Consider the following 27873-nt stretch of genomic DNA (forward strand, 5'->3'; position numbering starts at 1 on the left):
TACCAGATCCTGCAGCACCCGCAGACACCGCCTCCCCACACCTACCAGGACAGGTGGCAGGCATTGTCAGACACGGACATTACCCCTGCGCAATGGCATAGGCTCTGGCGGGACATCCCCAAAATATACCGTAGCATCCCACAGCGGGAAAATGCCTATAAATTAATGACTCAATGGTATTACACTCCTCAGCGCCTGCACCAGATGTTTCCTGCCTCCTCGCCCCTGTGTTGGCGGTGCCGATCTGCAACGGGGGATCTCATTCATATCTGGTGGGCGTGCCCGGCACTAACTCGCTACTGGAAGGAGGTCCTTAGCCACATAAGGGGGGTGCTGGGATTTCCTCTGCCTGAACTCACTACCACCATCCTGCTGGGTGTTAACCCTGCTGCTCTACCTTGAAGTGATTGGATCCTGGCGCTCCAAATGCTGGGTGCTGCCAAACAGCTCATAGCCTTATACTGGAAAAAGCCAGAAACTCCTCCAATCGCAGCTTGGTTCGTGCGCCTCAGGCATGTCCTTATGATGGAGCTCTTCACAGCCCAGCTGCAGGCGCGCGATACCCGCTTCAAAGCTGTGTGGCAGCCCCTAGTCAAATACCTTTGCGCAGTTGAACGGGCGCGCTAAGTGTCTATCAAACTCAGGGCGCTGAGATTGTTCGAGGATGCTCTTGCCCCACCCTGACCCGAGTAGATTGCTACCATAACTGCCCCCCTAAGCCGCGCCTCACAGCTACCGTCAATAGACTGGGATATCGAGCCCCCCCCCCCGCACACTCTCTCTATTCTTGCTCTCCTATCCCACCTCACTTTCCTGCTTATCCCTCTCCAGTTGCTCTTCTTGCTATTACGGTCTGCTTTTTGGGGCCCTGATGCCCTGTTGAAATGGTTGTTCCATACGGGCCTGTTGCCCGTCTATAGCATGGAAAGGCCCCCTGGGTCTTACCACTCCACAGGCCTACCTAATGGTGTGCTCTGCCATTTGATTGCGGCCGGCCCCTCTGGGTTGTAGGCGCAACGCTGTGTATAACTCTCTTCCCCCCTGGACTTCAATGCCTTCTGATATGCTCTTCTATCACGCGGCCGGCCCTGAATAGGGTTGTAGGCTTATCACTGTGTACCTGATTCCCTTGTGGAGTGTGACCCTTTCCCCTTGCTGAAAAATAAAAACAGATTTGAAACAAAATGCAGCTTAAACTGCATTTAACTTGTAAACTGAAACATTTACAATTCAGCTAAAACTACAATGATCCAGAATGCATGTGCGATTGATAGCTACTATACAAACCATGCTGATAATTGCCCTGTGGCATTTGTCTGGTATGCAGAAGCGAACAAGCATTGGCTTAGCCTATAGGTCTCGCATTCGGGACCGTATAAGTGTTTAGCCATGCAACAGTAGATGCTGTTGCACCAAGGATATTGTGCCGCATAACTAAATACTTATAAGATTCCAAAAGCGAGACGTATTGGCTATGCCAATGCTTTTTAATGTGTGCAGTCAAGTTTTCAGGTCAAACTTCTTGGGAGTTTGTTGCCGCTAGAAAAAAAACCAGTTAATGAAACGAACCAAAAATACAGAGGTATATATAGCAGGTCTTCCCGACTATACCCATCTCCATTTAAATCCAGGGCGAAACGAGAGGTAAAGAAAAACATATATGCTGGGCGCACACAGGGAAAGCGCTTTGTTTGACAGACCACAAATATCACCCATTTATAAAAAAAATTAAAAAGCTCCTGATTTTAATATATTCAAAGATAACTAAATGCAGTACTTTCATTGTTGTTCTTTCGTTCTGATATATTTTTTATGAAATGATTTTTAATTAATTGTGCATGATTTTAGTAAATAAATAAATAAGGAGGTCCTATTCCCATTTTCCATATTGCTCAAATTGTTGCTCATTTGGGGATTTTCTTTCTATGACACCTTGAGGCAACAGACACAAAGCAGCCCAACTATTACCAAACACTTCCTCTAACAAAAGTCAGACCGGTTTCTCGTTCTTACATAGATGCACTCTTCTCTCTTTATCATGTCCCTGCCTTTATAGCTGCCTCCTTTCAATCAATACTTGTAAAGTGATCAGCCTGGAACATGAGCCCGGTGATTCCACTCCCAACGCAGACAGGGCCACGGCTGACCTCCTGGTGCCCCTAGAGCTGCGCAGGAGGCTCGTGGGTGGGGGGACAGTGATATAGTCAGCGCACTCTGTACCAGGGATTTATGTCCATGAAGTGGTGCACTTTTCTTAACAGGTTCTGCCAGTAAAGCAAAGACATCCGTTCTCACACGTCACAGCCCTCGTGCTTAAAGATGGAGCCGCTCCTCCGAGGTGACGCGAATATGTCCCTGGAGGGCCTTGACATATCTCACACACTCCAGTATCACTCAACCGACGTCTCCATTTTGTTGTCGGAAACCCCGCGTGTTTGTTCTTACCAAGATGGGATATTGTCAGGGAAGGAATAGGGCAGTGGGAGAGTGTTTAAAGAGGAGAGTGGAAGGGTAATAGAGAGGGGCTTTATGGAAAGAAAAGTATCGGTTTCGAGAGGGCCAGATTCAAGGGAACTGAGAGACAGGCATGGTGAGTGGGGAGGGAGAAGATAGTCACAAAGTAAAAAAAAAAAGACTGAGTAAAAGGGAAGTCAGGCAGAGAAAGGGGATGAGGATGAAACAGTGAAAGGCGGAGAGGTGTGTCAACAGTGAAATGGAAGACAGACTAGGGGTGAAAGAGGAAGAAGCAATGAGAGGGGAGAATGTGGGCTAGATGGTGAAATAGAGGGAGCGGGAAAGTGAGGAGAGAAACAATAGTAGAAGGGGACTAGAAAGAAACAATGAAATGTTGAAAACAAGTGACAAAAATGAAGACAAAAGAGAGCATCACGTGTAGAGGGCGAGAGGATCAGCAGTGAATGAAAGAGGAAGGAGGGAGAGGGTGGTAGGAAGAAAACTGGGGAACAAGCTAAGAGAGAAAATCAGCAGCAAAAAGAAGAAAGATGGAGATCGCACCTACCTATATCCGAACTGTTCTGAGGCAGACGCTGGGGACTGGGAGTACTTTCACCTAACTGCACTCAAGGCGGTGATAACCTTGGGTCAGACAGGCTGCTGCTTTGCCACCGTTGTTTCTTGATGGGAGGGAGGAGAGAGATAGAAGTGTTGGGGTTTGTTGCATAGCGCTGATGCGATGTGTGATTTATTTTGGAGGCCCGGTTGAAGGCATAAGGGAGGTTTTCTACAGACTCGCCCATGGCCGCGCGACCGTGAAAGTAAAAGAAACAAGATGGAAATTTATGTTTAAGTACGAAATAATTGTTTAATTATCAGACTAGGCTGCCTTTGCTGACAGCGCACGTTGTTTACCATAAAAGTAAATGGCAGGATGTTTAGTATTATTGCCTAAATATGTACCATGTGTTGCTTTTTGTGAAAGATGTGTGTACTGTGAGAGTCTGATCTCGGCTAACAATAAAATTAAATTTCCACAGGGCTCATCAATATTTCGTAAGATTTTCAGAAATGTTTACTTTGTGTGCGTGATCAATGTCCAATTTAAAATAAGCCTTGTAGAGTCTGCCATGAAGCTGACGAGGGGGGAGGGGGAGAAAGGAGGGGGTAGTGAGAGCAGACAGCAAGGGGGTGGAGGAGCATGATTCACACGCTGCCATGAAGCTGACGAGGAGGGAGAGGCGGGGGAGGATAGTGAGAGCAGAGAACAAGGGGGTGGAGGAGCATGATTCACAAGCTGTAAGGCTTAATGAGCCATTACAAAAAGCCAGATGGCCAGTTCACACGTGCGTAACCGCAAGCTTGAGGCCAGCAAAAGCGTGTGGTAGCACTTTGAAAACCCACTTACTAAATGTCTCGTAGAGCAGCGCATGCGCTGGCTCAGGCGAGACCTAAAAACCATCTGGATCGCATCAGTGGGCAACGTTCCAAGACAACTTTCACTTTCATTCATTCAGCACCGCACCAGCAGCCGTATCTTCGGTCCGAGCCCATGTGCAGCAGGAGTTGGCGCTAAAACTGTAGGAATTCAATGTCAGGACCGGAGGTGAGGATTACGCATATAGTTCTTCACTTTTTATTAACAACAGTATAAAAGTTTGAAAAAATAAAAACACTGTCACACTAAAACTCCCAAGAGTCCTTGGGAAGTTTCCATGACAACCACTTCTACTCCTTAGCAAGCGTCGCAAGTCGAGGGAGCGCTTCTATGACACAGACTGCTGCCTCACATATTATAACACGTCCAACAGGCCACAAACACCAAGAAACAGAGCCCCCAGAGTTTATCAAAAGGATGCGCTGGAGCCTGTTGCGCGTCTTGTCAATATTGTGTGAGTGCACACACAGCAATTATGTTAATCTGACTGACTGTACTTATAAAGCGCACTACTGCCGAGGCGTCATGGCGCTGCGTTAGAGTTAAGCACTATCGTAAAGGCATCTTACTGTTGCTTGGGAAAGAGCCATTTTTTCATTTCCTTCCTGAACGCCAGTCTGTTTGATAGACCTCTGAGAAGTAATGGAAGTGTGTTCCAGAGTTTAGACGCCAGGAATGAAAAGCGTTTTCCTCCGCAGAGTGCTCTTTTTATTTTTGGAATTTGTGCAAGTCCAAGGGACGAGGATCTCAGCGTCCTTGTGGGGAGGTAGTGCTCAAAAAGAGATTGTACATCTTTCGCATCCTCTCGGAACAAGGCTTTATGAACGAGACAGAGTGACTTAAATTCTATTCGTCTGCGGACAGGGAGCCAGTGAAGGTTTCTGATGGCTTTAGATGTAGGGTGATGTCTGGGGAGCGCAAGCAGTACTCTGGCTGCTGCGTTTTGAATGGCCTGAAGCGTATCTAATTGCGCAACACCCATTCTCAAGTAAAGGGCATTAGAGTAGTCGATTCTGGACAGAATGGTAGAGACAACTACCGTTTTCCTTAGGACAAAAGGAATGTAGGGGAGAATCTTTCTCAATCCTCTTAGTGTGAAGAAACATGTGGACGTGATCTGATTGATTTGTGGGGCCCATGCCAGATTATTATCGACCATAACTCCTAGATTCCTAGCTTTTGAAACTGGTATCGGGGGTGATCCAGCAGCATTTGGCCACCATAGCTGGCTCCAGATTTGTTCTTTTGCGCCAAATTCCAGGACTTCTGTTTTTGCCACGTTTAATTTTAGAAAATTCACATTCATCCAGCTCATCAGGGAAGAGATGCAGTTACAGAAATCCGTGGCCCTGGTGTCTCCTGACTCCGCTGCAGATACTATAAGCTGCGTATCGTCAGCATAGGACACCAACTTGAAGCCATGGCTCTTTATCATTCTGGCCAATGGGGCCACATATATGTTAAATAATGTTGGTGATAAGGCCGATCCCTGCGGGACTCCACCCGGCAAGGTAAACTCTTCTGATCTCAGGCCATTCCAGCTGATCATTTGTCTCCTGTCTAACAGAAAGGATGACAAAAGAGAGAGTGCTGTGCCCCTTACACCAGCCTCTTGCAGCCTTTGATTCAACACGGTGTGATTCACCGTGTCAAAGGCTGCAGTTAGGTCCAGCAGGACTAATATAGCCCTTCCCCCTTCATCTGTTACCTTGCGTATTTCTTCTGTCGCCATTATTAAAGCAGTCTCCGTGGAATGTTTAGCACGTAAACCATGCCGAGTGGTATCTAACAGATTGTTTGCCTCCAAAAAAGCCATCAGATCGCAATTTATGGCTTTTTCCAATACTTTTGCTGCAAATGGCAAGCAGGAGATGGGTCTATAGTTCATCTCAACCTGTGGGTCCATTTTAGTTTTTTTCAAAAGTGGGCGTATACAGGCTTTTTTCCATGCCTTGGGGAACAGTCCGTCAGACAGACTTTTATTAATTAGTGGAGATAAGGCAGAGCTGATAGCTTTTGATGCCATGTGAACTATATATGGGGGACAAGGATCCAGAGGGGAGCCAGACTTTATACTCAGAACCAATTCCTCCACCCTTTCTTCTGAGATTGGGGAGAAAGATAGCAAGCCATCATGTTCCTTCATAAATTCTGATTGCACTAGGTTTGTTTGGTATTATGTCTTGATTTTTCTAAATCATCATACACTGTTTGCACTTTGTTTTGGAAAACAAGTGGCAATTTTATTTACAAATTCTTGTTCTGGCGTGAACATTATGTCACGTGGACATCTCATCAATGCATTGACCGTTTGAAATAGTTCTTTAGAGGAGTTTACAGCTTCTTGGATTCTTATCGTAAAGTAGGCAGACTTTGCTTGTATAATTGCGGCCTTGTATTCTTAAAGGACTGCACAATATTCCTTTTTATGATCAGTGCTATATTGCGATCTCCAGAGTCGCTCCTTTTGTCTGCATTTGATCTTTATCCGCTTTAAGTCAGATGAATACCATGGTGATGAAACCTTTTTCATTATAGATTTCTTAGTTAGCTCAGGCGCCACCTTAGCTGCTGCTGTGTTTAGCCAATTATAGAAATCCTCAATGGATTGGTTTAAATCATTGGATATTAACGGTCCTTTTGTAAGAGCTGATCTAAGTTGTGATTCATCTATTGATTTTCATATCCTGTATTTATTATCTAGGGGAGCGAGCAATGCGTCTTCTAGTAGATGTTGTTGGTGCTACATCGAAATAAACAGCAGAGTGATCAGTACACTGCAATATGCAGGAGTGGGGGAATCATATCGCCTGACGCCCGAACCAAGTAGATTGTTATAATGGGCAAGAAGATTTATTGTCTAAATAGTCCGTTGGGCAAGTAGACATTAAATAACTATAAAAATACGAGCTGAGGCACTCTGGAGCTCACAGGCTTTGAGAGGCTGGAAGCCCGTGACTGTGCTCTAGCCAGTGATTGGTCGGGGGAGTCTTGAGCCAAACGCCAGTGTTCTGCGTGAAAAGTGCGGGTTTCATACTGGTGCTGCCCACATGCTTAACACAGCTGCTGAAAATCCAAGGGTGGGCCAAGAGATACGAAACACTTTTTCCGCTGCCTCTCTGCCGCCGAGTGACTTGATCCCCGGTTCAGTGCTATCCGTCCAAGGCAGGCCACTCCATTCGTCTTTGGTGCACTGTGGGGCACTTCCTGGAATCGGCAGGTTGCTGTCTCAGACACAGTGTATTCCCCCCCCCCCCCCCCAACTGGTGTAACATTAGCCCCCACGGTGCGGGGGAGGGACTCTGGCAATTGTGCTCGGGCAGTATGTCTTTTAATTACTTTTCACTACACCACCGGATCCCTCGGCAGGTGAGTCAGTCCGATAATGGTTTATGCAGCGGTCACAGCCTTAAGAAAATGGTGTGAACTGTGATGCTGCATGTTATCGGCTGGGTTCAAGGAGCGATGCACAGGGTGAAACGAATGGTTAACATAATTTACAATACGGTTGGAAGGAGCCTCTCCAGCGATGCCGGCCGATCAATGAGGCGCCTGTGGCAGTTTAACAATGGAATCAGTGCAGCGTTGATCATGAGTGAAACACGATGAAAGGAAGTTCGTCATAGAGAGATATTAACCTTAACTTTGTCTCTGCTTTTATGGACGAGGTCGCATTCGGGCCAAGGCGAAAACTACCATACTTTAAACACCTGGCAGGTTTTCAGAAAATGTCACCTTGCAAGATTATGTGTGCGCTGTAAATAGATTTATTTTTTAATTGCATCTTTTTATCCTGGAGTTCTACTAATAACGTTAGGTTTGAATAAAAGAACGGCCACATAATGCAGCAGACAGAAAGTATCTTTGTGATCCAGGCAATGCTGTGTGTGCAGCATATTTCACACTGTTCACTCTTGGCATTGAAACGTCGCAACCCAAACGAGGCCTCCTTTACCAATACCCTCCCCCACAGTCTTGCCTTTTCCTTATTCCAATCCCCCCACCTCTTCGCTCCTCGTCTTCTCGCTTCATCAGTGCCCACACTTTACTTCCCAATCTTGCCTAATATCCGTGTCAACTTTATAGGATTTAATCCTGTCAGAAACGGGTTATTGTCCACGTTTTGGGCTCGTTACTGTTATCGTGTACCTTTTATTTGGTTGCATTTTTAGTCTCCTATACCTATTCTAAACTGCCCCCACCGTGCACAGCGCTCTGGTGGTTTGTGCTAAGTAAGCAGAGCCTCTGTAATAAAGCGGCACGAAAGGTCTAATTATGCGGCAAAAACAAGTCCATACCAGATCCATGGAAAAGTGACTCTTCCACCTGTGTGAATTTTTGTCTTAAGTCGACATAACGGTTTGTTTTTCTATCCCTACATAATTTGCCACTGGATGTTTTTCCTGTGTGCCCGTCTTTGTGCCTTCTTTATGCATGTTCCAATTTTGAAATATCTAAGCATCACCCCTTAGAGTGACCCTTGGAATGCTCAGCTTCTGAAAGAAATAAACGGATTGAACACGTTGCTGCAACGTTAAAACTGTATATTTCACACGGCTTCCTACAACTCCCATGTCAACATCCAGCAACTGAATTGCACGATTTTCTTGAAGATAACAGACACACCTGGGTGGACAGTGGGGAGCTGGGGACATTGGAAGGAGAGCAACAAGTGGCAGAGAACTCGGATTTTAAAGAAAAGAGTGACTACTTTGTAAATCTCAGTGTGAGAAACGTGCACATCTTTTGCTGAGCTGCACCTCTGTTAGGGAAGCGTACTCTGCTGGTGCCATAACTGTACCAGTACTTTGCACAAGAGAACCCTGTGCTGCTATTGCCAATGCTGCACATACCTCTTGTGTGAAAGAAGAATGTGAAGATCTAGCAGTGAATGCACAATAATATAATCGCACCACACCTGCCCAGCAGCGTAAAAGGAGAGATTGAGTTAATTGCCCATTACTTCCTCTTGTGTATTGTTTAGTTGTGGATACTGCCTCAGTGAATCACAGCACCTCTGCTATGTAATGTTTGCTCCATGAACAGTTCATAAGCTCTGCCAAGAAGTGCAGTTCTTTCCATCCACACGTTGATCAGAGCACCACATGTGAGTATTTTTTAAACTAAAAATCTATGAGTTGGCACTGTTATGGAGAATACCCTTCTGTCCTACAGGTTCATATTTTAACACACACAGTCTGTGCCAAAGACTCATCACGAAATGTAGTCAATTACCAGTCTGCACTCTGCCTTTAGGTACTATTTTTCTACATTTAAAAATCTGGCACATGCCAGTATGATAATTGGGTGCAGTGCACAATGATGCATCTACATGCATGCCGTACAATCAGCCCGTACAACAGTTGCTTTTAAGGGTGCATGACTGTGCACTGCATAATTGGACTTGCATTGGACAGTATGTTGCACTAATTTCAGTGCAGGTTCTCTCCATGCAAACCTACATTAGTGAGTTATGGAGTAGGTAGGGCAAGCAAATATCTTCCCAGGACAAGTAGATTTCTGTGACATTTTGTCCCTTGGCCAAGTAGATTTTTAAAAAATTTCCACACCCCTGAATATGCAGATTTTTACTAATTGATAAACCAGAATTATTGGTACATATCCCGTCCAGTGTGTGTCCTGCTATATGTGTAGACTCGTTAATAATCTGAGTAAAATCAAGGCTAGCTAACTTATCCAGCAGGCAATATGTGTTGGGATTACTTTTGTTTTCCAAATGGAAGTTAAAATCCCCAGGATTGTGAAATGCTCCGTGTCTAAACAGGCTTCCAAGTGATTACAAATAGCTTTTAAGAATCCTGCTTTGGGTCCAGGGGGTCTATAGATTAGCAAACCTGGGAATATTTCTATTTTATTCAGTTTTATGGAGAAAGAAATAGCCTCCGTCTCAGCTATGAGCTCAGGGCCTGTTTTGACCGAATGGTCCGAGCGGTATATTATCGCAATTCCTCCGCCCTTAGCTCCTACTCGGTCTTGGTTAGTTACAAGATAACCTGCTGGAATTGTTTTATGCCAGTCTGGATCGCTATTCTCATTTGCCCAGGTTTCAGTAAGAAAAACCGAATCCGTTTTTTCCAGTTGAATCATACATTCAAGCTGGAATTTGTGTTTTTACCATGGATCTGGTATTTAGTAAAATACATTTGATAGGAATTTTAGTGGCCTGGACATCCATCTCTAGAAGGGGATATGATGACAGTGCATTCCCTTCACATATATTGCAGTTAGCATGCAGTATTTCTATTAAGCCTGGTGCTATGGTGTGTGGGTCACATACTTGATTGTTAAAGCAGTATAATTGCTCTTTTGTGTAGACATGCCTAGTAGTTTGCACAGGGCTTCTGGCCCTGGGCACGTCTCTGGCTCGGACGGGCGCAGACGGGCTTGCCTTTGGTGCGCCCGCTGCGCTCGTCCACTGCGCTGACAATACATCCCTCTTCTTATAGGAGGTGATGTGTGGTGGGAGGGAACCACGGTAGCACCAGCAACAACTAGAGCGCTACTCTTCTAGCGGGTCTGCTTCCTGGACTCCGCGTTAGCGCTAAAGTTGTGTGTAGTATGCTGAGCCGCCAAAGTCCTTTCAATAAGTGACAATTAATTTTAAAAGTATTTACATAAATCTAAAATCCCAGACGTTTTGCCAGCATTCAATACGCGTCCTCTAACCTGGTCTAGAAACTACAACAAAGTAATTCACCAGCACAGTGAAATGTTAGTAACGCGCTTAATCCTTCCAAACACCTTAACCCCAAAAGAGTCGTAAGTGGAATGATGGACTTAACTGACAGCAGTGAACAAAGAGGAAGGACTGCATGGACGGACAATATTGCTATTCGTTTTTGGTTGTCATGGACACTTCCTAAGGACTCATGGGAGTTGTAGCGGGATAACTTTTTTTTTGTTCAACTGATGTTAATAAAAAGTGAAGAAAGTTCTGCACAATTCTTGTCTCTGCGTCCTTAATAGGATCACAAGTTTCCTTCACTATAGCTAGGAAATTCCTCATTCTCGAAACATGTGACGCTTACACACTCTGACTCCGCTGAATCAGCGGAGCACAGTCCAGCAGCTCAACATTCGCGGCCGTCAAGATACATCGGACGTATCTTGGCAGCCAGCATATTATGCCCCCAAACTGCAGGCATAGTGGAGCAGGACTCAACACTGCATACATACGGCCTTGGGGGTCAACTTGGAGGTCCGCATACTCTGCAAGTCTTGACTCCGCTCAAGCAGAGCAGGGCTCAAGACCTCCAACATGTGGCAGCTGATGCTAAATCCGAGCATTTCAGCAACCAGCATATGCCGTCCACAAGCCCCAACTTCGCTCAAAGCGGAGCAGGGTTCAGGACTAAAACCCATGTGTCCGCCGATGCGATCATGCCTCAGAAGTCCTAATCCCTCCAAAGACCCCCCCCCCCCCAGCCTGCCATCAGTGGAGTAGGACCCTGAGGTACCGGCCACGAGAATCACTTCTCTGCAGCATTCTCAGCGGCCTGCCCCACATGACTTACCTGCCTGACAACAGGTCAAGGGAGGACAAGACATGCCACTCTCCCTTGTAGGCCACAGGTGCTCCTCAGAGCTTGGCCCAGGGAGCAATCAAGTGGCCTTTCTTCTTGTTTGATAGAGGTGAAAGCCAAGCAGTCACTTTTATGTCCCTGTATCCTGTCGCAGATAGGAAACAAAACAGGATGTGCTAAAGTAAGGCTGGTGTAATTACAGGTTTTATCTTGAGGGTGGGTAGAGTTAGCAATTGTTTCCTGTTTTGTTCCCGGTCTGTGACTGGATACTACCTCGTGCTGTGATATAGAGGTAATGTGTTTTGAGAAGACTAGGAGGCTGGACAGCATACTGAGGGGAAAGGTGAAGACTTTAGGAGAAAAGCAAGGGAAGAGTGGTAGATAGGCAAAGGGGCAAGTTTGGAATGTGGGAGATGGGGCTTCTGGTCGAGTGTCTGCATGTTCAAACTGTGAGATATTTGCAGGGATCTGTGTGATAAGAAAAGGTTTGAAATTCACTAGGCTGAAGAGTATAGCATTGGCGTCAGGTGAGCATTTAGAATGTGCTGCAGCATGAGGAGTACTTCGTGGGAATAGAAGACAACCAAGGGAGAGGACATCTTTGTATGTTATGAAGAGAAGTAGGCCGAAGCACTAAAGATATAGTCAAAGGGCTGGCATGATATGTGCCAAGATAAATTATATTATTCCCATAAGTGCTGCATACATTTGCAAACCATAGCGCCTTGTGGCACTATTAGGGAACAGGAATGTGTGCCTTTAAATAAACTGGGGTAGGAAAGTAGCAATTTTTGACATGGTCACCCCAGGTTTTTACCTGGTAAATGATGTGATTTTGAATTGAAGTGCACTGGGTTCCTGATAAGCAGGTTCCCAGTGCCACAGCTCTTTCACAAAACTATACAATTGTTTCCACAATTGGCAAAACCTTTAGCACCCTCTGTAAGTCCCTAGTAAATGGTACCCCCGGTACCTAGGGCCTGAGGTACTAATAAGGGACCCTAAGGGCAGAAACTTAAATAGTGCCACTAAGGACCCCTCACCAAGGCTGCGTTTGCAGACTGAGAGTCTTGGTGCAGAAAAAAGTGAAAACACGTCACTTCACACCTCCCTGCGTGCCACGTCCCCCAACGTTGCATGTGATATTTATAAGTCCCCCCAACAGCAGGCTGATGGTCCTAAGGCAGGGTGCTGAATATTACATGTGAGGGCAAACCTGCATTAGCAGATATGCATTTGTGCTGGTCAGTCCTATTACAGCCAATGAAAGCGGACAAGGAAGCCACTTTAAAACACGTGCTCGACACTAGTGAAAACGAGTTCCCCAGCTAGATCATGACTTCACTGAAAATATATGGATGTTTGGTATCAAACATCTCGGATTTATAAACCCACACTGAATCCAGTGATGGGCTTATGTGCACTCAGAGGGCACCTTAGCGGTGTCCCCTGAAAACCTACCAGAGTCTGATGTGCTCCCTAACTGGTTCCTGTCAGCCTGCCACCCAAGTGTGCTCCCTAACTGGTTCCTGTCAGCCTGCCACCCAAGACACTGTGTTGACCTCCTAGGGTGAGGGCCTACGTTCTCAGGAGGCCCAGAACAGAAGCCTGTCTAGGAAGAGGGTGTAACACCCCCATTCCCACAGGATGACCTGCTGATTAGCTTCCTTGGACTGGCAAGCTTCAAATGAGCTGCTGCCTTTGGAATGCAAAGCTGGCTCCCCTCACAGTAGAGGAAGCCATGTCTACCCTCTCCTCTCCTCTGCCCCCACCCCCCTGCACCTGGACAGGCAGGAAAAGTAGCTAGTCAGGTAGACGTGCCACCACCAAACTAGTATCAACCCTAAGGGGGGCTATACGGAGGTGGATGTGATTTTTAAGAAGTAGCCATATTTGTGAAGATATACTTAAGATCTATAGGACAGTATTATGCCCACTTCCCACAGGAAGTGGTCATATGGGGGGGGGGGGGAATAATACTAGCAGTAGCGGCTGCTACCAGACAGGGGTAGTGGATTGGAAAAATAAACGCTTACCTTGGAACGGCCCGCTGCTACCTTTCATATGTCCTCTTCATTTTCCTTCTTCCTGTATTCAGTCCCGGCAGCAAAAAGCACCCAGGTTCCCAGGCTCCCCATAGCCAATCACAACGCTGCATTGCAGCATTGTGATTATTCTGTGTGCCGTGGCACTCAGACATGCTAAGTTCACAACTGTTTGGCCGGCCCAAGACATCCGGCCAAACTTAGAGAGTGCCACCACTCCTCCCACCTGCTCTGGCCAGCCCCGCCCGAAACAGAGCACCTGACTGCAATATGAAAAATAACATTATAATAACTATAGGTTATCATTTTATTTTTCCTTTTGAGCAGTGGGGCAAAGCTCCTCCATCTTAGCGGAGGATCCGCCACTGGCTATTACCCTACACTCTCCTAATTTCAGTATTTAGGGGAGTCTCTGGCACCAGAGTAACAGATCCTGATGACCTAAGAAGGCTGGGGACACGGAAGAGCTGCAAAATGAGAGAAGAACCAGCTGATCTGGTACCAACACTGCTGGCCTGTCTGCATGTCTCGTTAAAATGTGCATCAAAAACAACTCGTCCTGCAGCTGTTGACCTGAGAAACCTGTGCGGACTGCCTGCCTTCAATAAGGATCCAAGACTTCTGGTGAACAATGGACTTGCTCTCCTGCACACTGCAGGAACTCTGAAGCAAAGACTCTGAGGCCTCTGGAACTGCAAAAACCGGACACCTGAAGCAACCACTGCACCTGTCGCTCCCAGCCTGAGTTGAAGTGGGCCAACGGTGTCCCCTAGCCCCCCAGAGCTCAAGTCCATTGTGGTTTCACCCCTCGTGGACTCCCTAAAGTCAACTGCAGCCTCTACATGCAGGCACCCGCGACTGCTCCAGGTAAAAAAACCTGACGTCTAAAGCCAACTTTGCATCCGTTGGCACCGGGCCGTGGGGAAGAGGGCCCCAGGTGTCCCTTACGTCCCCGAGCATCACAAGACGCGAACCCCACTGTTGGTTCAACCCAACCAATCTTCCAACCAGAACCTGCAGCCCTTATTCGCAGTAACTGATCTCCATAAAAACCTATTGAGGTCCCAATGCTGTTTTGCACCCAGCTGACTGTGCTGCTGTACTGGGGGTGGGGCCTTGGACCTTGCCCACCACTCACCTTAACTCCTGGAGATTGGTTCCCTAAGTCACAGCACTGTACCTGTTTGCAGACCTTTTTCTTCCTTCTATACGATAACATTGCAGAACTCTAAAATTGCGCTGTCAACTTTTCGCAATGAAAATAATTTATATTTAAAAACATACCTACCTGAACGATTTTCTCTGATACAGAAACACATATACACACACACACACACACATATATATATATATATATATATACACACACACTTGCAATTTTTGTAAATTGGTGTAGATCTCCTTCTTTATTTATAAAGTTTTATATAGTGCGAACTTGATCCCGAAGGATATCAGAGCGCTTTACAAATTGAGGGAATGAGGTAACATCAGTACGAGAGTCAAATAGGGAATATACATAGACAATGCAAAAATTGTGCACAGGAAAGGACCAATATAGGCCTTGGCTAGGCGTATAATGTGCTTTTAATTATATAACGGCAAGAGGAGCAAATACAATAGAACAGTACCGGAGTGACATCCATTCTTGAAGTGTGTCCGATGCGCTAAGAGCTGACAATCGCTCTTCTTATGTAGGTAGGAATTTGTTCATGAGGAATCTTTTTGCTTCCAGTTTGAAAGCATCCTTGGGGGAGATTCTCTGGATTTCCGGTGGTAGAGAGTTCCAAATTGAGTCGTGTGTGTCAATGATTGATCATTGAGTGTATTTGCAGATGTCTTGTACTAGTCTGTGTTAAGCCTAAGGCTGTTCGACCACGCTACCCCCCAACAGAGCACTTTGGGATTGCATAACAAGCCCTCTCCACTCTTAAGGGAACCCCTGGACTCTTTGCAGAGCATATCAGTTATATCACCTGAAGAGCCAGCTTCCTATACCTGGTATCCACATTAAATGGTAAGCCATGGATATTGTGGATTCACAGTATGTGTCCTGGCCCAATTTTACCACTCCCTTTTTGAATGTGTACCTGCTCAAGCCATGGATAGCCACATATATTCTCGGTCAATCCACTGCCCATTTATCTAGGGCAAGTGCATTACTTTTTGGATGAATCTGAAAGGCTAGCAACTAAATATGCATGGAGTAATACTATGGGACTGGAAATCTGTATCGATTATTTTAACATATTGTGGATCTCGGATAAGGTCTATATCAATCAATACATCTCTGAATTGCAAATAACGTTACTGTCCTACCAGAAACTTGTGGAAAAAAACAGTACTCGGGATAGAGCCATACCTGCTCGGTGATATCTCAAATCATCAGCATCGTTTATTGACATATTTCAGGTTGGGTTTGTTTCACCAGCTGTTTTATCCCGAGGCACTTTGGTACAAGTACTCTGAATTGCCCACATAGTCCTGTGATCAGCTTTCAAAATACAATACTTTACACATTATACTCACATGCCCCTTATATAAAATCTTGACATAAGTTTTTAAAACCTTTTTTTTAACTGTGGATTTTTATCAGGCTAGGACTGTCCTTTTACACTCTCAACTTTTGCAAATAAATGTTTTACAAAATCATGTGTCAAGGTTTCTTACGGGGGGTCTATAGCTCAGGATGCTAGGGGAGGCTGTTAGGGTGTTGGTTCTTGAGGTCTTTTATTCCTGAAAATTATTATACACTTTTTATAAAGCACATTTATATTTTTATGTAACATATATAAAGTTTATTCATGTATGGCTGTGCTGATTGTTATTTTTTATGCTCACTAGCATGATTTCATCCTTTAAAATCGATTAAAGTATTTGAATTGTTAAACCATTAAGAAAGGGTGACAAATCCTCATTGCATAGGGTCTACTTCCTGTGTAAGCACTGTGGTTTCAAGAGTGTCAGGCAAAATAAAAAATCATTATGTACTTTCATACATGCAATTTTATATTTACATGTGCTGCTACTTTGTGCAGTGTTCTGAAGACAACTGTGAGTAGACTTAAAAAACACACAAAAAGCCATAAAGGGTGCAGCTGATGGTCTGAGAGGCAAGATAGTGGCCGCTCTGTCAGCCGAGTAAGCGATTGCGCCTGATCGTCCACCACCCCCTCTCAAGGGTCTCAAGGCGCTGGAGGAGAAGGGGGGCTACGGATCAGTCGAAAAGCCAGGTCTTGAGGGCCTTCCTGAATGAGTGCAGGGTCGGGAAGCGTCTGATGTGGACCGGGAGCTCGTTTCAGGTCCTGGCTGAGATGCAGGAGAAAGCTTTCCTGCCTGTTCTGATTTTGCAGATACGGGGGGCCTCTGCCAGGACGAGGTCGGCGGAGCAGAGGTTCCTATTGGGTATGTGGAAGGATATTCTTTCGTTGAGGAATTTGGGGCCGATGTTGTTGAGGGATTTGTAAGTGTGGGTGAGGAGTTTGAAGGTGACCCTCTTCTCGACAAGGAGCCAGTGAAGGTCTCGTAGGTGTTGGGTCATGTGTTCGTGACGCGGCGTCCTGAGGACGAGTCTGGCTGCGGCGTTCTGAATGGTTTGAAGTTTGTGTAGAACAGCTCTGTTCCTGCGTATAGGGCGTTGCTGTAGTCAAGTCCGCTGGTTATGAGCGTGTGGGTGACGGTCCTTCTGCAGTCGGGGGGGTGTATCCATTTGAAGGTCTTACGGAGGATGCACAGGCAGTTGAAACGAGTGGAAGTGACGGCGATGACCTGGCGGTTCATGGAGAGGGAGGAGTCGAGGATGATGCTGAGGTTCCGTGCGTGGTCTGTAGGGGTGGGTGGATTCCCGAGGGCCACCAGGTGTTGTCCCAGGCGGAGGTCCATGGTCCGAAGATAAGGACCTCGGTCTTCTCTGAGTTGAGCTTCAAACAGCAGTCTTTCATCCAGGCTGCCACTTTCTTCATTACTTCCTTCGGGATTCTTCGTGAGTGAGAGGATGAGCTGGGTGTCCTTGGCGTAGGATACAATGCTGAGCCCATACGGACAATGGCGGCGAGGGGGGCCATGTAGATGTTGAAGAGCGTGGGTCTGAGCGATGATCCTTGGGGTACTCCGTAGTTGATGTCGGTGAGTTGGGAGAGGAAGGGAGGGAGTCTGATCCTCTGGGTTCTGCCGGAGAGGAAGGATTGGATCCAGTTGAGGGGAGATCCCCGTATCCCAGCGCTGTGAAGTCTGGTTGCGTGCATGCGATGTGAGACTGTATCAAAGGCTGCAGAGAAGTCTAGAACGATGAGGGCCACAGTGTGTCCCTGGTCGAGCAGCATGCGGATGCAGTCAGTGGCGGAGAGGAGGGCTTTAATGAAAAGTGGATAATACCCTCCCCCGCGTAAAGAAAGACATGCTGTGGGATATACACCTTTTTAGGTCGAGGACCGAAGGCTGCGCTTGCACAGTCTTCGGGAGGAGATTTAATGTTTTGGAGTATAGGGGCTTGAACCCGCCTCTCTCCTCCATTGGCTGGCTTCCTAATCGGAGGCCAGCCATTGGAGGAGAGGGGAGTCACTCCAATAAAGCCCCGTCTCTTTCTGATTCGGGGGCGTGTTTTTGGCGTTCTTTCGCCCTGTGACGTCATCCGTCACTCAGAACGCCTAAACACGCCCCCGAATCCGAAATTTTCGGATGTTTGCGGCCGCCATTTTACTGCTCGGTAAAACCAGAAGATCAGGGTGAGGTAACTATTCCTTGTTAACATTTTAATGGAGCTGCCCTGTGAACTACTCTAGGTACAGGAAATATACATTAAGATGCATCTACATCTACAACAATTGCATAAACCCCTTCAGCCAGAACAGACAGAGCAATCTTAAGGACATCTGAGAAGCGAAGACGTGGCAGTGTGCGCCACCTTAAAACTCAGCAGCACAAACAGCAGCCTCGCCGTTCATTTACTGCAAGGTTAGGCGCTTGGATATGATGGATGACTTGTCAGGGACGAAGCAAACCTCCGCACTCAATCAAAGAAGCGGCGGAAATTTGACTCAAACGTCGATAAGGCAAACTACTTTATGGGGGTCGTGTCTTTTTCTAAGTTTATAAAAAGGCATAAGAATATATATATTGACATCGACAGCGCTCAGGTCCCCCGAGTGATGCTAGGCCGCCCCCCGAATGTTCCAGGCCCCGGGGTTTGCCTGTGGGGTGCAGTGGACGCTCTGGCGGATAATTCTTCACGCTTTGGATTAAGCGAGGCGGCGGGAAAAGCCGACAGCGCACGTGCCGAGGGTCCAAATAAACCGCTATTGATCCGCGCGAAGTTATTGTCTTTATGGAAAAGGAATCTGCTGCCCATGTCACTTTTTTCAGGTCATAACATCCGATGGGACCAGGTGACAGATCACCTCTGGCACGCGGGCGTGTCACCTGCAGCTTGGCAGGTGGGCAGAAAGCGCCAGGTTGTGCATTTCAAACGTATTTCGTATGTATATAATACAACATATTGACGGGGATTGTGCAACGAATGGTTATTTGAGGTGTCTTGCAAAGCGCCAAGACGCCATTTTCAAATATCTTAAGAATGGACTAAAACATCGTAAACTCGAGGATGTCTTGATTCAGTGAGGAGTAACGGAAGTGACATCACGCACATGGCAATTACATCACAGGGTCATGATCTCTGTCAACCCCCAGCCCCTCAGCCGCCTCCTGCGTGCTACTGAGGGTAGGACAAGGAGTTGAACCACAGCAAGTAAACAGGGCTTTGGCAAAACGTTTTGTGCCTGACTTTGTCTTCATTATTCCTCAGGCCAGTCTCAAGGACAGAGAAGGGCCAGTAGGCGGTAGAAACAGCTACTCCTGGGTACCTTTAATTGATATATATGTGTAAACGTACATAACACACATACTCTGGTGCTCAACAGAATTACAAACTCATGGTGAGCCCAGGAACAATGCAGCGAGGCACCCACAGGTCACAGATATTGACAGGCCTTAGACTCAATGGGGCCACCTGTAGGATACTAGTGTGCACGGATCCACTGCCCCTTCCCCCTCAACCACCAATGGCAGCTCTTTGTAGACAAAGTGTGAAGGTGTGCAGGCTGAGTTGGCCCTGCCAGGCTTGAAACAGAAGGCTCCGCCCTGCACATAGTCCCTCTTCCACATCACTCCCTGCCACCTCAGCAGACGGTAACCAGTGACCCTCCAGCCGCCACCCCTGTGGTGGGAGGATCCAAGGGGTTCAGAGGTCTCGGGAGTGAGCCAGGGGCGGGTGAAATCGGAACCCTGGCAGGCTCTGCCTCTCATCCTCCATGTGCAGAGCGCCGCCTACCCCGGGGCTACGTGTCAGGGCAGGAGAGAGGACCGCCTAGCCCCATAGGTGCTTCTGTAAAGATCCCATCCGGTTGCTAAGAGACTGTGTAATTACAGGTAGCATCTCACCAGGATGACCTGGCTCAAATAGATGCTGCTTGCCAATAACTACCCCATCGCATCAACGGAGAAGCGGTACTGGACAGGTTAGTGGGTAAGTTTGTCCTTTTAAAACTGATCAGAGCGGAGTTATGATCCTAGCTGCCCTATCTTATTGACAGAATTGTGTGATCCTGAGCAGATCACTAGGATCTGCAAACAGCTGATCGCACAGCACAGACTGAAAGCGTCGTAAGCATAAAAATAGACCGGACTGTATTTGCCCCGCTCGTAAGCACCTAGAGGCACTCACTTTGCTGTGTTGCTCGGTACAGGTGTTCACCCTCGCATACAATAGTGCCACTGCTTGTTTTTTTGTGTAAATAAAATGCCAGTCATCTGAATGTTCTCGCGGAGATTCAGGCAGTTTAGTTTGGCTGCATGATTTTCATGGTCTGAGCCCGGTGTTCTTTTGGGAGCAGTGGTGTAGCCGTTCCATCGCTACAATGCGCTCCCCAGTCGTACCTCCATGCAGGCTTGCACTAGCTGTGGGGTTAAAGATCTCTGCCTCTCATCTTTTTCTTGAGCGGTCTCTGCTCACAGGTTATGGGTTTTAGTTGCACATGTGGGAGAGACGAGGAATTGATAACATCAGAATTGATTACAAATAAATGGGTGGAGTTCCGGGAGAAGCATGCAAATAAAAAAACGCACACCAGTGAGACCATTTCAGTTCACAAAATAAACATCTGTATTTTTAGGGTAAACACTACTGACAAAACGAAGTACAATAGCCAACATTTATATACTACTTGCTGATGCATTTTTTAGGATTTAAAATGTGTTCAACTATTAATTTCGTTTAATTTCATTGGTAGCGTAAGTACAATTGTATAATTTTTACCTAGAACGTAACATGTAACCAAGCTTGTAATACATTCTATACAACCGATAGCACGAGAGGGGCATTCATATTCTATTTATGAATTGAGAACACAATATATATTTCAAACTTTGAAATATTAGTAGGGTGTTCATTTTTATTTCTTTTTGGAGCTGGTGTGTTTGTTGACCTGTTAGTGTGTTGCTCCTAGGGGAAGGGAAGTTAAAAATATATATTTTTTATATATTTTCAAATGTATTTAATTCATTTTCCATATCACTTTCTGTACAAAGATATCTGTTCTGGTGCCAAAGGACTCTACAAAAAGCTAGGAAGTTGATAACTGTTCCCACTTATATTTTATTGGAGAAGGCTCTACCCCTCATAGGTCTAAATCTAGGCAGATTTTAACTCGGAAATTGTGTATTCTATTCGAGAGATCTCTGCCTGGGTGTAGGTGAAGAGCCTCATGGGTGGTTATTCTCTGCATGTAAATTACCTATTTAAATCGGGCTCTATATGAGTATTCTGTTCTAGCCACCTTCAGCTGTCTGTCCTACCTGCTAGCTGGGTGGAAACACGTTGATACAGCTGGAATCCTTTTTACTAGTCTAGCTTGTGAGAGGATATTAATCTGAAACTGAATAGATTTAAGGTTATGAATCTGAATTTTCGGGTCTAAGTTCAGGATGGCAGCTCGGTGTTTATTAGGCACAATTGGACTTAAAATATATAAATATTTGATGAAGTTTCCGAAAGTTTTTGTGTCTATAAATTGCCAGCTTCTCTGTACAAACCTAGACAAACTGTGTCTCTGTCTCTCTCTCTCGGTCTCTCTCTCTCTGTCGGTCTCTCTCTCTCTGTCGGTCTCTCTCTCTCTGTCGGTCTCTCTCTCTTTGTCGGTCTCTCTCTCTCTCTGTCGGTCTCTCTCTCTCTCTGTCGGTCTCTCTCTCTCTGTCGGTCTCTCTCTCTCTGTCGGTCTCTCTATGTCGGTCGGTCTCTCTCTCTCTCTGTCGGTCTCTCTCTCGGTCTCTCTCTCTCGGTCTCTCTCTCTCGGTCTCTCTCTCTCTCGGTCTCTCTCGGTCTCTCTCTCTCTCTCGGTCTCTCTCTCTCTCTCTCGGTCTCTCTCTCTCTCTCTCGGTCTCTCTCTCGGTCTGTCTCTCTCGGTCCCCCCACCCCCGCTGCAATTTGCTACTGGTCAGCTTGATATTCTGCTTTCACATACTTTTGTTTAACCATCTTGGATGGGTTGAGTACAAAAAATGCACAAGCATTGTCATGATGTGTGGTGATGCTTACGTCATCATGCAGGGACCACTGTAGCTCTTAATGCTATTAGTTTCTGTGACTGACGAACACCATTTTACTTTCACAAATTCCAGTTTCGAGCTATCGGGCATTAAAGGCACGGGTTCAGACGTGAAAATGAATTGGCTGTTACAGTTAATCGAAACTTTAAAATAACATGGAAATTTGGATGGCAAAAGTGTGTGGCTCTGTGTGTGTGTGTGAGGCTCTGTGTGTGGCTCTGTGTGTGGCTCTGTGTGTGTGTGTCTCTGTGTGTGTGTGGCTCTGTGTGTGTGTGGCTCTGTGTGTGTGTGGCTCTGTGTGTGTGTGACTGTGTAGGTGGCTCTATGTGAATGACTGTGGGTGGCTCTGTATCGGTGTGTGGCTCTGTGTGGGTGTAAATGCAATAGGTCATGCATTTGCGAGTGATTAAGCTATTGGCATTGTAAATGATAATGCCATTTAACGATTAAGCTATTGGCAATGTAAATGACAATGCCATTTATTGACGATTTAAAAAAAAAAAAAAAAAAAAAAAAAAAAAAAAAAGTCATGAGCAATGCCAATAGCTCTACCTTTAATAATGCAGAGACCATTGCATTGTAAATGCTTTTTCAGTGGTGTGTGCTACCGCTTACCTGACTGGCTTTGAGCCTCCCGCGAGCCATCTATCTGCTTCCAGCTGGAACCGAGCACGTCTCAAATACTATGCCTCCGAAAAATTCCAGAGGGGCCAAGACTCGTATTGCAGGAGACTCTTCCAGGTCAGGAAGAGTCCCGGAAGAAAAACAATGATCTGGAGCATCAGCTGCCGGGGAGGATGCTCCGGCTCACGAAAAAGTGCGGATTGCCGGACCACTGAAGAAAACTAGCCCAGCGATCTTCCTACCTTCCAGAAAAGAAAAGAGGGCTGGCGCCAAACATGAGGAGCGGTTGTTGGGAGAAGCTGTCCCAGCTGCTCAGCACACAGAGGTGAGCTTAGGAAATCCGGGTGACTTTGGTTTTGGTTCGGGCTCCAAATATGCATCTGACTTGGCTACTGGGCAGGAGATGACATGGGTGGACAGGATTCGAACACTAGAATAACCTCTTTGTCAGCTTTAGGTGAGACAGGCTGGCTTGGGGGGCAAACACATAGGGCTCAGACATCATCTGGGAAGAAGTTCCCTGAATTAATAGCTACCATTAAAATCCTGGAAACCACTAAGATTACCAGACAGTGGATGGAAAATATGCTAACCCCATGGACCAGTCTGAGAACGACACTGGTGAACATTTCTTTTCCTTATCAGACTCCTCTAATTCTTCAGAAGATGAAGCACTACAATTGCCAGAATTATGCTCACGGGGATGGGGGGGGGGTGTCACCAAATAGTCCATGGACTTAGACTAGAAGCACACAACTGGATGAAGAGAATCTGAGAAACCCAGGGGGTATAACGATACAAGCTCTGTGTAAACCATAGGAGCACCCAAAGGATCTCTCTCAGATATAGGAGACCATAATGACACACAGAGATGAAACCCGTACAGAAAGTCAAACGACGCAAGGAACTTGTCGCACTGCAAAATTCAATACGCTGAGTAGCTAAATCTTGCTTGGAATTTGCGGAAAGGATAACTGAAGCGGAGAACATAGTTTCTACATTACAGGAAGAGATGGTAATACAGAAAGATACCACTGATGCCCTGGAAAATCTGGAACTGGTACATGTAAAGCGAGGGTGGGTGAAACCAGGAGTGTTGAAAGGTGATGAACTAAGAGCGAGAGAAGACCACTAAAGGACAAGACAATTGGGGAGGACATAGGTTGGGTCTTAGAATCTATTTCTCCATCCATACATGCTTCCCATGAACTTCATAAAATCACCAGCTTCAATCAATCAATCAAGAAATTTGTATAGCACGCTACTCACCCGGAGGGTCTCAAGGCGCTTGGGGGGGTTGGGGGTTGTCCGCTACTGCTCGAACAGCCAGGTCCTGAGTTGCTTCCTGAAGGAGAGGTGGTCTTGGGTAAGACGGAGGTGGATGGGGAGGGAATTCCAGGTCTTGGCTGCCAGGTAGGAGAAGGATCTTCCTCCCATGGTGGCTCTTCGGATGCGTGGAACGGCGGCGAGGGCGTGACTGGTCGATCGTAGTTGGCGGGTGGGAGTGTAGACGGTCAGGCGGTTGTTGAGGTACCTGGGGCCTAGGTCGTGGAGGGCTTTGTGCGCGTGGGTGAGGAGGCGGAACGTGATTCTTTTGCTGACGGGGAGCCAGTGCAGATCTTTCAGGTGTCCGGAGATGTGGCTGTGGATGTCCAGGATGAGTCGTGCGGAGGCGTTCTGGATGCGTTGGAGTCTTTTCTGTAGTTTGGCTGTGGTTCCGGTGTAGAGGGTGTTTCCGTAATCTAGTCAGCTGGTGACAAGTGCCTGGTGACCGTCTTCCTGGTTTCGGTGGGGATCCATCGGAAGATCTTTCGGAGCATGCGTAGAATGTTGAAGCATGAAGATGAGACGGCGTTGACTTGTCTGGTCATCGACAAGGAGGAGTCCAGGATGAAGCCCAGGTTGCGTGCGTGGTCTGTTGGTTTGGGTGCGCTGCCTAGGGCCGGGGGCCACCAGGAGTCATCCCAGGCAGATGGTGATGATCCAAGGATGAGGACTTCCGCCTTGTCAGAGTTTAGTTTCAAGCGGCTGCTCTTCATCCACTCGGCGACTTCTTTCATCCCTTCGTGTAGGTTGGTTCTGGCGGTGGCGGGGTCGTTGGTGAGGGAGTGGATCAGCTGGGTGTCGTCGGCGTAGGAGATGATGTTGAAGCTGTGTTGGCGTGCGATGGCTGCGAGGGGGCTCATGTACACGTTGAGGGTGGGGCTGAGTGATGATCCTTGTGGTACGCCGCAGATGACTTTGGTGGCCTCAGATCTGAACGGGGGAGGCGGACTCTCTGGGTTCTTCCGGCGAGGAACGAGATGATCCACTCCAGTGCCTTCTCTTGGATTCCGACGTTGCTGAGGCGTTGTACTAGGGTGCGGTGGCAGACAGTATCGAACGCTGCGAAGAGGTCCAGGAGGATGAGGGCCGCTGTTTCCCCGTTGTCAAGCAGGGTTCGGATGTCGTCCGTGGCTGCGATGAGGGCGGTCTCAGTGCTGTGGTTAGCTCGGAAGCCGGACTGTGAGTGGTCGAGGGATCCGTTCGTTTCGAGGAAGGCGGCCAGCTGCCGGTTGACGGTCTTCTCGATGACTTTGGCAGGGAACGGGAGCAGCGAGATGGGGCGGTAGTTCTTGAGGTCGGTGGGGTCTGCCGATGGTTTCTTCAGGAGGGCGCCGAGTTCGGCGTGCTTCCAGCTCTCCGGGAAGGTGGCGGTGTTGAAGGAGCAGTTGATGATGTCCCGGAGTTGGGGTGCGATGACGGAGTCGGCCTTGTTGAAGACGTGGTGAGGGCATGGATCGGTTGGTGATCCGGAGTGGATGGTGTTCATCGTCCGTATGGTGTCTTCGGTGTTTACTGGGGTCCAGTCGCGGAGGGTGGTGGTGGGGGGCGTCGGTTCTGTGGTTGGGTGCGTGGTCTGTTCGCCGAAGCTGTTGTGTATGTCTGCGATCTTGTTGTGGAAGAACGTGGCGAGTGAGTCGCAGAGGTCTTGTGAGGGAGTGATGTCGTTGTTTCCAGCGCTGGGATTGGAGAGCTCTTTGACGATGCTGAAGAGCTCCTTGCTGTTGTGTGCATTGTTGTCTAATCGTTCCTTGAATGCTGTCTTCTTGGTGGTGTGGATCAGCTGGTGGTGTTTGCGGGTGGCGTGCTTGAGGGCGGTTATGTTGTCTGTGGTCGGGTTCTTTCGCCAGGCTTTCTCGAGGGTGCGGCAGTTCTTCTTGGAGTTCTTGAGGTCATCGTTGAACCACGGGGCTTTCTTGCTTCCGGGCCTGCTGGGATGGGTTTTCAGGGGTGCGAGGTCGTCGGCGCAGTTGGTGATCCACTGTGCGAGGTTGTGGGCTGCTTGGTTGGGGTCCGTTTATCTGGCGGGGGGGGGGGGGGGTTCTTGTTCAGTGATGCGGTGAGCTGGTCGGTGGTGATCTTGTTCCAGTTCCTGCGGGGAACCTGTTGCGGGAGGTGGTGAGTTGTGGTCTTTCTGAAGCTGAAGTGGACGCAGCTGTGGTCTGTCCAGTGGAGTCCGGTGGAGTGGCTGAAGGAGATGTACTTGCTGGAGGAGAAGATTGGGTCAAGCGTGTGTCCGGCGTAGTGGGTGGGGGTGTTCACCAGTTGCTTGAGTCCGAGGTTGGCGAGGTTGTCAAGTAGGGTGGTGGTGTTGTTGTCCTTGTTTTTCTGCAGGTGGAAGTTGAGGTCCCCTAGGAGGATGTAGTTATCGGAGGGGAGGGCGTGTGGGCTGATGAAGTCTGCGATGTCTTCGCTGAATTGTGTGCAGGGTCCTGGGGGTCTGTAGATGAGGGTGCCTCTGAGTGTGGTCTTGGGGTCGGTGTGTATCTGGAACTGAAGATGTTCGGCGGCTGTGAGGGTGTCTTCGGATTTGGTCGAGATGCGGATGGTGTTCTTGTGGACGATGGCGATGCCTCCTCCAGTCTGGTTGACGCGGTCCCTCCGGGTGATTTTGTATCCGTCCGGGATGGCTATGGCGATGTCAGGCGCTGAGGAGGCGTTCATCCAGGTCTCCGTGAGGAAGGCGACGTCCGGGGATGTGGTGTCGAGCAGGTTCCATAGTTTCACGGCGTGTCTGTGGACGGAGCGGGTGTTGAGCAGGATGCACTTCAGGTGGTTGCTGTTGGTGCTTGGCGGGTGCGGGTGGGTTGCAGGTCCGGATGCAGGCGAACTTGCAGGATTGGCAGGTGAAGGGTCCGTGGGTGCGTCCTGGGGTGGCTCGGTGGCAGCCGGGGAGGCGTCCGGTGTTGAGTGCGCTGAGGGTGGCGGCGTCGTACGTCCGGCGGATGGTATGGCATCTGCGGAGGCCAGGGGGTCTGGCGCTGGGCGCGGTCCAGGCGCAGACAGGCTTGCCTTTGGAGCGTATGCGCGGACTCTGCCATAAGCGGAGGGAGGAGCAGCTGGGGAGCGGGGTGGCGAGGGGAGCGAGGCGGACGGGGTTGGGGCCGCGGGGGAGCAGCGGCGGGGAGCGGGGTGGGTCAGCGGGAGCACAGAGAGGAAAGAAATACAGTCAAGGGCACAACAGTGAAAACAGGGGGAGGAAAACGGCGATAGTAGGCAAACAGTCAGGGGCACAACAGCACGGAGAGAACAGAAATACAATCACGGGCACAGCAGTGAAAACAGGGGGAGGAAACGGCGATAGCAGGCAAACAGTCAGGGGCATAACAGCACAGAGAGAACAGAAATACAATCAAGGGCACAGTAGTGAAAAAGAAAAGTTACTAGAAGTGGCGGCGGCAAACGGGGACTGGGCACACGCAGGTGGGCCACGTGGCGGGTGGAGCGAGGTCAGGTCAGGTGCAAACACCTCCACACAGGGCCGGCGCAAGGAATAAGCAGTGTGGGCAGCTGCCCAGGGCCTCGCACTCTGCCTACTAGGAAGGAACCCCGCACAATGGCAAAACCCCATCAGTCCTCATGTACCCCTGCCGATCAGCGTGAAAGAAATGCGTCTCTTTACAATTGGGCCGGAGGGGGCTCCTCTCCTGGGGACTCTAAGGGATGGTGTGAGAAGGCCTAGGGGAGGGGGCCACCTCTCCGCTGCCCATTCAGAGACTCTGCAGGACGTCCATTGTCAGCAATTTAGCTCACACAGGTTTAACTCAGCCCCCAAGCAAGTCTCACACCTTCAGTCTGAAATGGGCTCTACAAGAGGTGCTTGAGGGTGGCTGAGAGGAGCTTCAGCCCA

The 27873-nt window shown here is 48.1% G+C and overlaps 1 protein-coding gene across 3 annotated transcripts in view; it reads right to left on the reverse strand.

Annotated features, from left to right (window-relative positions):
* Positions 1-27873, reverse strand: part of LOC144755579 (zinc finger CCCH domain-containing protein 11A-like) — a 223659-nt gene that overhangs the window by 195283 nt on the left and 503 nt on the right. The gene's annotated exons all lie outside the window — the stretch shown is intronic.

The sequence above is a fragment of the Lissotriton helveticus genome, chromosome 5_1, assembly GCF_964261635.1.
Source record: "Lissotriton helveticus chromosome 5_1, aLisHel1.1, whole genome shotgun sequence".
NCBI classification, from domain to species: Eukaryota; Metazoa; Chordata; class Amphibia; order Caudata; family Salamandridae; genus Lissotriton; species Lissotriton helveticus.